Here is a 7,736-nt window from a genome sequence, read left to right on the forward strand (position 1 = left end):
CAAGAGGAGCTCGATCCCACGACTATAAAGATAACAAACATAAGAATGTCTAAAATACCAAAGAGAGGAGTTCGATCCTACGACCATAAAAATAATAAGCATAAGAATATCTAGAATACCTAAATATCGATTATCATCCAACCAAGAAAAGGAGCTCGATCGCACAACCAAGAATAAGAAGGCCCAAATACCTGAATAACGATTATAATCCGATCAGGGAGAGAAGCTTGATCCCACGACCATGAAGATAATAAGCATAAGAATGCCTAGAATACCTGAATACCGATTATAATCTGACTATGTAGAGTAGGTCGATCCCACAACCATAAAGATAATAAGAAGAATATTCGGAATGACTAAATACGGATTGTAATCCGATGAGAGAGAGAACCTCGATCTTATGTCTAAGAATAAGAATGCTCGAAATACTTAATACCAATTATAATCCGACCGGGAAGAGGCACGATCTCACGGCTATGAAGATAATAAATATAAGAAAATGTCTGGAATATATGAATACCAATTAGGCTTTATCATGTACGTGAGTTTAAAATAACTTCCTACTTGTGATGGTCATAACAAGTAAGCTTCCAAAGAGGTGCTTCATTCTTAAAATCTTCGATTATTTGTTTTCTGTAAGATTCAGGATATGTGCCCCTACTGATAATAAAAGAAAAGAAAACCTCTAAAATTTAACATGTGCTAGCAGAAGCAAAGACCAAATTAATCATATGATATCATGGAAACACGTGTGATCTGATGCTTGGGAGCTTGTGCAGTAGTTTCATTTGTAGCTCCAAACGAGGATGATCTTGTCCACTTGTTTACAAATGGCTGACAACATACACAAAATCAAAACCAATCATGCCTTGCAAAGTGAAAATCAAAATCTGATACAAAATGGCAGAACAATAGCAAAGAATCAGGGAATGCCTTACTTGTAAAAACTGCATCAACAAGTCTCATCAAGGAATGCAAACGGAGAAACAACACTTGGAGACCATCAGAGCAAACCAACAGGGGGAACAAAAAAAGAGAAAATCAATATTGGTGAAGTTTGCACCTTCATGAACAAATCAATATTGGTGAAGTTTGCACCTTCATGAACAGTGCCAATTCTGAGGAGTGGTTAAGGACAAAAACATACCTCAAGAAAAAAGGTGATGGGTCCCATGCCCCCGATGAAGCTAAAGCTAAGCCACACATAGGAGAAGATGGGAAGTTCGATCACTTTGGACTTGTTGATGCTTTTTGGATAGGTTATCCTCTCTGTAGTATCCCAAATCATTTTGTTGCTTGAATGTCCATACATAATATTTATTACTTCAAGAAATATAATTAAGGATTAAAGATTGTTATGTTCGAGCTTAGATCGTTGTACCTAGCTTAGGCATTGATTTAGCTTTGGTTGGTCGGCCTCTTTCGGCTGCTCTTTATCTCAATGCCCAACTGAGAGAATCCTTTTCTAAGGACTTCAAAGACCTCTTCCATTTTTACATCCTTAAGCTTGTGCAATACCATTGCATGGTATAACAGATCTGCCATCACAGATGCCGTTCGAGTCTTGTCTTCATTTTGGAGCAATGTTTTAACAAGTTCTAAGGCATTTTCTTTGAAAGCATAGGATCCAAAACACAGTAATGGACTATTAACATGTAAGGTATTAGCTAGGAACAACAAAGTGAATTAAGCGTTAGTTTTAACAAATCAAACAAGATCTAATCTTCATCAAGCTCTAACTCTTAAGGAAGCCATAATTCAAAGGAGCAATAAACATCTTAATGATACTGAATAAACTTTTCAATGGTTCATTGTTGAAATAGGGCATCATCCGAATCATCATATTGAAATTCTTTTATCATTCACGACTTCAAGTCTAATTGATTCAATTTACCAACTATCAAATTCACAGGCTATCTTCAATCATAATAATCTCATTTTATTATTAATTTTTTAATGTTCCTCACTCTTCTTGCCTATGCCAAGTTGTGATTCATTCATAACCAAGTTGTGATTGGTTTCTATCGTAAACAAAATAATTTGGAACCCATCATTTGTTAAAGAAACTTAATTGGAATTTAAAAAATTTGTAATTAGATCTACATCAAGATTGATCAAAGTGCAGTCTTATTATTCTAAATCAATATACATCATTCTTCTACATATCATATCACGTTTGACTAAGGTATATTTTACCTTCTTATTTTGTTGATTCATTATGTTCACACGACATCATGCATGATCCTTATTTTAGATAGTTTATCAGTAGAGATAATTGAAGATTAAAGTAATATAAGCTTGCATATGGATATGTGGGCATATGCAATATTGTGAATCAACACCGAATGCCATTAATTAAACAAAAGTGAAAATTCAAACAAAGATATTATGTATCAGTAAACATGTAAAATATAAAATTAGCATACATATAATACCTCAAGCATATAAAAGATATTGTATTAAATCTTAAACGTGCATACAGACAAGATATAGACTACCATTGTTCATGAATATTCTTTAACAAGTCAAAATTTGCTAAGTTCATGTTTGGCTTATTGCCCAAGCTTAATGATTCTATCAAGGCTTTTTTATGTTTATTGAACAAACATGATTGAGCTCTTATTGAGTGGAGTATCAAGTCTGCTTGTGAAGTTTGGCTCACTTTATATTGAATACTCACTAACTCAGGATTTACCAATCTAGGCTTGAACAAGTACCATGTTCCGTGTATTACAATAGTTTGGAAAGACATGAATAACAAGATAAGTTGTTGTACCACCCAAAACAAGCAATATAGTTTGTACCTACTCAAATTCTCCATTGTTAAATTGCTATATGGATATCAAAGTTATTAAAACTCATCAATTTGCTAAATCTCATCAATTTGTTGGTCAAAGACAATGGTTTTTTAAAAAGTATTATCGTTGAGGATATCTTATATTGAGGATCTTCTTATGTCCGCGGTCTGCTTCGAGGATTTCGCCCGTCTGAATCCTTTCCACTACTTATGTCCGCAGTCTGCTTCGAGGATCTTCTTATGTCTCTCCTCTTCCCCCCTCTTGCACCTCTCCTTGCCTCTCTTCCTCTCTCGTCGCTCCGCCCAGCTTCTCCTCTCCGAATCCCGATCCTGACGCAGTATAACACACGGGCGGCGCCAGTTTCGTCCTCGACGAGAGCGACAACGCAGTCTGACATTTTCTCCCCTCTCGATCCTTTCTCCTATGCCAGATCGTCGGCAAGCTTGCCCTCGCATGCGGCTTCCATCCACACTCACTTCCTGTAAAACACGAGCTGTAGCGAAGCATCGCTTGTCCCTAACCTCGAAAGGAAGCAGGGCTCGCTCCATTCCTAGCCGCAGCCAGCAAGCACAACGGTGATGGCTTCCCACGCTGTCGCAACGAGGAGCCTTCCGATTTGTGCCACATCCTCTCCCGGGCTAGACTCGGCCATCAAGCAAACCTCCTTAGTCGCCTTCTTCATCACCCTCCCTCAAATTGCCCTAGGGTATCAAAGTTGAGTAGCCCTGACGTGCAAGGGAGCCCTGACGTGGAGAAACTTTGGACACCCAACTCTCGTGGATATGATCCTGCACCTTCGCGTGAGAGTTTCATCCTCCTAAAACCTTGCCTCTTGTCTTCAATGTTTCTCCGGAAATGATTTCTGTCACTACAATGCACCTTTTTTCCCCTTCTAGTATGGATCTCGAGACTAATAAGAGGAGGAAGATCAACAATGAGGATTGCAACAATGATTTCAATTCTAACCCAACTACTCCCAACTATGGAAAGGTTAGAAATTCTAACAGTTTCGATTATTCAAAAGATTTCAGTTTTACCAACCTTCTGGAAAGGATGGATGGAGGCAAGTATGGAAGGGTAACAAAAGAACTTGAAGCCATTCATATAATATCTCTGACAAATATCCCCAGTTGTTTTCAGTTTGTTTTGAGCTAAAACATCTGTTGTGCTTTTGACCACTCGTAAAGAACTCCTTTCATCGGCAATGTTGGAATAGGCAGAATTCACAGAGATTTAATGTGTTCAATAATATAATTATACGATCTTATATAATATTAATGTGTTATATAAATTGCTGCTTGTGAAGTTAGATTATCCACTTGATATTGGTGTTTCAATTCCAAATTTATGATATCTGATTGCATGCTGATGCTTGATTCTAGGATGAATGAAGTGTAAAGATAAAAAATGAAAATCAAGATCTAAGCACATCAAAAAAGGGAATTGACAGGCAATGTTCATCCAAAAGAAAGAAAAGAAGCGAGATACAAGATGCTGATACTCCTAATAGTATAAAGAGTATTGTTTCATATGTTGAACTGAAACAACACAATGATGCTTCTGAATATGTTTCTGCTATGACTCTGCAAGAGAAGCCACACGACAAGAGCTTCAATGAAGACGAAAAAATATTATCAGAAAGTGATGGATTAGAAGATCTTTGGAAAGATATGTCAGTAGCAATGGAAAGAATAGCTTTGTGCATAGTAGCAATGCTTTCTTTACTGGGTCAGTGATGTGGATAATGACTGATAAGGATTTTATGAAGGTTAGCTTTGTTGTTCTAGTAAATATAGATTATGTTTAACATTTTTATTTTTATAATTTATTCATTAACTTTTTTCTCGTAAGATGATGCTTCCGACAATCAAGTTGTGCAAAAAGAAGTAGTAGAAGAAGAATGTGGTCATTCCTACTTGCTCAAGATGACTTTGTGTTTGTCTTTTGGTGATCTTTTATTAAAACCTTTACAGTTATATCTTAGCTTAGTTCTTATTGGTTTTTTTTTGTAATTTGGAAGACATGTATGCCAACAAAATTAGAGCTAATGCAATCTGAACTACGAACGTTAGCTTACCCACTTGTAGCTCTAGTTTGTTTGGCTCCTCAATTCTTATTTGTTTATGCTATTTCAAAAACATTCTTCTTCAATATTTTTGAAGCATACTGTACTAGTAGATGCACATGATACAATTTTAAATATAGATGTTACTTATATATTCCATATTTCAAATTGAAGGGACAAAAGAGGATGTACTTACAAAAGCACTTGAGACGGAAGAAAATATCAAGCGTGTGAGGGGCATTGGAGGTCATATCACTCAAACAATGTATTTCAAAGTTGGTAAAAGCATATTATGTAATTAAGTCTATGTAATGTATTATAAGTAGTTCGCATGTCAGACAATGACTTTGTAATAGACAATGGTTTTGTATATGGAAATCATTTGGTAAACATAATAAATAATGATTTTGTATATGAAAAATACAATAGTTTTTATTTATTGCTAAAAATTTTTATTTAATTTCAAAAGACAACACTTTTTTAACTGTGAGATAATTAAAAAGACAACGCTGGTTAAACATTGCAAAATTCAAGCAATTTGGAACAAAATTACAATGCTTTTTAAACGTTGCAAAAGTGTTGCTGATGTTAAAAAGCGTTGTCTTTGAAAAACCTCTTTTATAATAGTAGATTTTACAACGCTTTTCCAGCCAGATAGACAACGCATTAAAAGCATTGTCTATTAGGTTTTTTCTTGTAGTGCATTTTTCAATGAGTTGATTTCATCCTTGTGTTGCGAAATTGTAGCCTCTAGTGGTATAAGGTTGTAGATGCTAGATGATCTTGGATGGACTATAAGCAATGATGTAGATAAACTACCACAAGATTCCAAAATAGCCAACAAGCATAGCAAAAAGAAGATATTAAGAAATTTTGAGAAATGTCTAGATTGCAAACCTCTTAATCACCCAAAAGATCATATATTGATGAATAGTAATAGGTCTCTGATTTAGTATGTCAAGTTGTTCCAACAGGCTTCCCAAGGTATATGATCTAAACAAAAGTAGTAAAAGAAATGCATCAAAATCTTGGATCAAACACAACACTATATTATCTTCTGAAAGTTTAATCAATCATGATCACAATCAAGAAAAATGTCATGGACATTTATGAAGTTTATAAAGGTCTCTCCCTTAGTCCACAAGGTTGACCTTGATCTACTGTAGAAAGTAGCCTTCCGAGGCGCAATGGTAACTGCAAGTGCTTCTTTGTTCGCAAACCCCAGCATCGAAAAGGCTCCCGTGTCCATGTTTTGTGTAATAGCAACTGTCAACCCTTTGTTATCCCATTTGACACTTGTCTAATAGTATTTCTACCAGAGCAATTCATGTTAATTAGAAAAAAAATTGAGAATCACATTTTTATTAGGAAAAAATAATGAGACGAATTTGTTATAACATGAAAGAAACACATGTTAATCCACATCTGTTAAAGGTCATTCCAAACATTTCTTGGTGTTCATTACAACATGGTCACACTTTTGGATGATTAAATCCAAACATTTGATCATCACAAAAGATTTGCACTTTATTTTCAATAGTAGATTAGCACAAAATTTCACAAGAGAAATGAAATGATGATCCAATTTGCTTGAAACTGTTGGGATTATACCACAGAAACAAGCAATCAATGGTCATGTGGTTTTAGGAATCATGTTTTATTCAAATATTTTCACGCAATGTTAAGTTGATCATTGACTTGAGGTTGTATAACCTCTCCAACCCAATCTTCATCATCCATGTTTATGCAATAAATATCAAACATAAATTAGACATCAAGATTTTATAAAAGTGACATGGGATCCATTGCAAATACTCAATGTGTTCATAGTGTATAAGATGTTTATAAATGACCTGAATATTGGAATGTTGTACTGACTTGAATATTTTCACGATTTTGGATTTTCAAATAAACTATTCACACTTCAAAACCTATATCTGTGGTAATATGAAAATATCTAACTTTGATTTTACAAATAGATTCACTATTTGATTTCCTAGTGTGTGGTTAACAAAGGAGAAGCTATAATTGCAAATGCAAAATAAACAATAGGAAATCAATTTGTTTAAGCATGGAAATACCAAGCAAAATTGGATTGACCCTTTTCTCTGATGTTAAGACTTCAACTATAAGCTCCTGATCAATATCTGCAATCTAAGATACCAACAACCAACAATGTGATAAGAAACAACTCAAAACGTCTAACATTATAGACTCTAACTTTCAACACAATGTCAAATATAACAACCCATTCAAGATGTTCCAATATGAGATGTTCATCAGATGATTCTTGAAGTAAGTAGCTTTGAAGCTTCAATTGTAGCAATCACTAGACCAGAACTTGAATCTACAGAAGAACCTAAGGATTCATTCTCCTCCAAACTAGCATGATCTTTCTACAATCTAGTATAATAATTTTTAGTCAAGATTCGCCAAACAGTGAGAGCTTGTGAGCACAGTCCTATACTAGCATACAAGAATGCAAGTGTTATGGGAGGAGGTTGGTTCGAAGTGGGTAAGCATGGAGGATTCAACGAGATGACAACAATGTTCCATAGAGGGAAGCCAACTAGTGTTAATGGTGTAATGGAGATGAGTGAAAGAAGAAAGGGTTAGTGATAAACAAATTAATGAAATTATATATTAATCTTTAAATAAAACACCTTTTTTTAAAGTTTTACAAGCATTATTTCAATGTTACATGCACAGACGCCCAGCAAGCTCCAAGCCAGTAGGTGGGGCTAATTAACTTATGAAAAATGAACAAACTTCATGGCCTGGTAGTAACAAAATAAGTGATCATGTGGAAACTCAATGGCTATAAAAACACAATGATCATTTTCCAACCTTCAATAAACCACAAAATGCATTTC

The 7,736-nt window shown here is 35.0% G+C and overlaps 1 long non-coding RNA gene across 4 annotated transcripts in view; it reads right to left on the reverse strand.

Moving 5' to 3' along the window:
* LOC141829674 (uncharacterized) overlaps positions 1-7,461 on the reverse strand; it is a 10,092-nt gene extending 2,631 nt beyond the window's left edge. The window contains exons 1-5 of one of the 4 annotated variants that reach the window (XR_012601903.1): positions 6,945-7,461; positions 6,015-6,175; positions 5,761-5,856; positions 1,382-1,538; positions 1,119-1,295 (exon numbers count right to left, since the gene is read on the reverse strand). This is a non-coding gene — a long non-coding RNA (uncharacterized LOC141829674). Of the gene's footprint in view, positions 1-1,118; positions 1,296-1,381; positions 1,539-5,760; positions 6,176-6,944 lie in introns of those variants that run through there. The other 3 variants (XR_012601901.1, XR_012601900.1, XR_012601902.1) reach the window with 3 other exon arrangements.
* Between the last annotated feature and the right edge of the window lie 275 nt (positions 7,462-7,736).

This window comes from Curcuma longa, chromosome 5 (assembly GCF_044706935.1).
Source record: "Curcuma longa cultivar G26 ecotype Majalengka, Jawa Barat chromosome 5, ITB_CL_G26_1.1, whole genome shotgun sequence".
In the NCBI taxonomy this organism is placed as follows: domain Eukaryota; kingdom Viridiplantae; phylum Streptophyta; class Magnoliopsida; order Zingiberales; family Zingiberaceae; genus Curcuma; species Curcuma longa.